The sequence below is a fragment of the Pteropus vampyrus genome, unplaced genomic scaffold (genome assembly GCF_000151845.1).
Source record: "Pteropus vampyrus isolate Shadow unplaced genomic scaffold, Pvam_2.0 Scaffold51, whole genome shotgun sequence".
NCBI classification, from domain to species: Eukaryota; Metazoa; Chordata; class Mammalia; order Chiroptera; family Pteropodidae; genus Pteropus; species Pteropus vampyrus.
In genome coordinates this window covers 997820-1000746 of record NW_011888832.1, presented here as the reverse complement: position 1 = coordinate 1000746, position 2927 = coordinate 997820, and positions in this window count along the sequence as shown.

Below are 2927 nucleotides of genomic sequence, written 5' to 3'. Positions count from 1 at the left end.
TGCTCGTGGGCTCCAGCTCATGCCTGTGGGCTTAGCTTGTTCTTATTCTTCCCGACTTTATACCCTTTCTATGCACTCAGAGAGCGCAGCCTTACAGAGACTGCTTTGGCACTTACTATGGATTGTGTACGCTCAAATCCCCTTTATATGTTATCCGTGATGGAATTAAGAAAACTTTCATAAAGTTATTTTGAGAGCATATTAGCATTTCTGTTAAGAGGAAGAAAAATTAAATTTTTAAGGACAAACCCTATAAATAATCTAACTCCAGTCCCTCGTTTTAAAGATGTGGTAAATGAAGCCTAGGGGAGAAAGGGGCTGTTCAGTTTTGAACCTGGCTTTTCTACTGCTCACTGATCTCTTGGACTCCACCGAACATGGCGGTTTGGTTCGCAGAACACCAAGACACAGCAACGCTTGGGCCGTCTCTCCCAGGTCGGTAGTTTCTCAACAAGAAGTTTTTGGCTGCAGTATCTCTTCAACACCATTATGTACTTCCCACTTATAACACTGAGGCAATACAAACCCTGTTAAAAGGGTCCTTGATATCTGGAGAGTGTGACACCAGAGGCAGGCTCTCCAGCCTTCATGAACTGGACAATCCTGCAAAAGCAGATGATTCCATCTCTGATGCAAAATCAGTCCACATAGACAATTTTGAAAACTACTTAGGAACTGTCCATGTGGCATCATTTTAGGACAAGATTTCTGTACCATATAAATGATAACACAGGAGCTAGAGCATATAGTGTGGGCAGGGGCCAGATGGGAAAGAGGCAAAATGCAAAACACCAGGCTGCAATGGGTGTCATCTTGTACTTCAGTTTCAAAGTAAAATTGGAGATAATTTAGTTCTCTGATCACAGGACTCTGCATTGGCAGATTTGTAACTGCTAATTATAAAATTTGAAACTTTAATAATGTTGAAAATCATTCTTGTAAAGCACTTCTAGAGTTGCGTAATAGTTATAAAGTTCCTAGTTCTTTGATTTCTGAAGCTGCTGACAGGCCGACTAAGGACAATCCATGGAGAGCAGCAGATGCTTCTCTGTGCTGAAGGCTTCACTTAGCGCCACGGGAAGGATCAAGCTGATTAAGATGCAGCCCCTGTTCTCACTTAATAGGAGATTAACATTTAAATAAACACAGAATGTAATGAGAGATGAAGAATAGAATGGGTGAGGAAAGGTCTCCTAAGGAGAAAGCATTCAGCTGAGCCTTGATGTATTTGGATAGGCAGACATGGTGGGAAATAATAAAAACCATACTCTCTAAAATACTGAGTACCTGACGGTGGTGACTTTTTAAAGGGGATGCTCGAAAAATGACTGAAAAGCTTTTCTCCCAGATACTGGAATCCTCGAGATCAGCTTTTAAATGAAGGTTGAGTGTTCACTTAACACTTCAACAAAATTCAGCACAAAATAGAGCTTAAACTGCAGCTTCTAGAAGGCATTCAGATTCTATAAGGATAGAAAAATAGACAACAAAATAGAGAAGAAACATAACCAGTTTTTTTCATCTCTAAGCTGAATATGGTGACTTCTCAGAGGAGAAAAAAAGGGAATTGAATGTTTCATGAACATTTCCATCTCGTCCAGTCTTACTTGCTGGAGAGCAGTTGGGACTAGCAGCAAGGGCCACGATGACTCAGTTTCCAGCCTCCGTGCCATGGCTTACCAAGCTGCGGGCCCCTGTAGGAAATACTGTGCCTCTCTGAACTCAGAGGTACTAATATCAAGAAGATCAAATTAATGTGAAAAAATAACCTATTTGTAACCTAAAAATATCTTGCTGCAGATGACCCCCTCAAGCCTTCCCCTTGAATTATTTTAGGTGTAAGAAGGAAGATTTTTGGCTGAAGAACAACAGAATGACCTTTGATGAAATTATTCTGTTAGGGTCCCTAAAAGTGAAAAGTGCCATATAATTTAAAACCAGCACCAACTAGAGATTTTAATCTCAAAAGGTATGTTAGACTCGTTAAAACTTTAGAAAAGGACTCAACAGTCGGACTGGAGTTTTGCTAAGTGATTAATCCCTTCAGCTTCCTCATCTTTGAGGCAGATAGAAGATTCTCTACTACTTCGGGGATTACTGAAAATAACACAGTATATGTGGATATCTTTTGAGCTTATAGGTTGAAACTGCAAAACAGAGGTAGTACGGGGCATAATCTCACTAAAATTAGGACTCCATAAAGCTCACACTTCAGAAATAGAAGAGGTAATCCTAAGTGGCCAAATGGAAGAAACCAGCAAAATTAAGTTACCTCGGAGGAAAAGCTTCTCTCTCTTAACTGCATATGAATGCTACTGAGATGTGAACACTGGCTAACGTTTTAGTCATTAAACCAGTCCTGCAGTCAACCTCAATGCAGAATTCTACCTCGTAGAGAAGGAATTGCTGGCTACTGGCACAAACCTCGGGTCTCTTGTCCTTGCAGGCGCAACACCAGGTAACATGGCCTGGCCATGCTGGCAAACGGAACGTGAGTGGAAATGACAGTGTGTCGTGTGCAGACCGTGGCCTTTAAAAACTTCCATCTTCTGCTGGATTGGATATAAATGACTGCAAGGCCTTCAGCCAAGCCTTCTCAAATAGGGTTCCAAGCAAGAGAACGATGCCCCAATGCCATAAGGTCTTCACTGTACGCAGTGAATGTGAAACTAGTCAGCCAAATCACTTTCCTGAGGCTTATTTCTCCAGAGAACTCAGGCTGAGAAAGGCTGAGGATAACACAGGATAACACAGCTGTAAGATTAAAGGAATCTGGGTCCCTGAATAACTATAGAGAAGTTCTTACATAAATGAGAAATTAACGGGTCATTAAGAATTTTGAAGTCTATTCGTCTCAGCAGTTAACATTACTCTCACTGACACATCACACTGAACTGACCTTCCCTTAGTTTAAATTTGTTTACGCA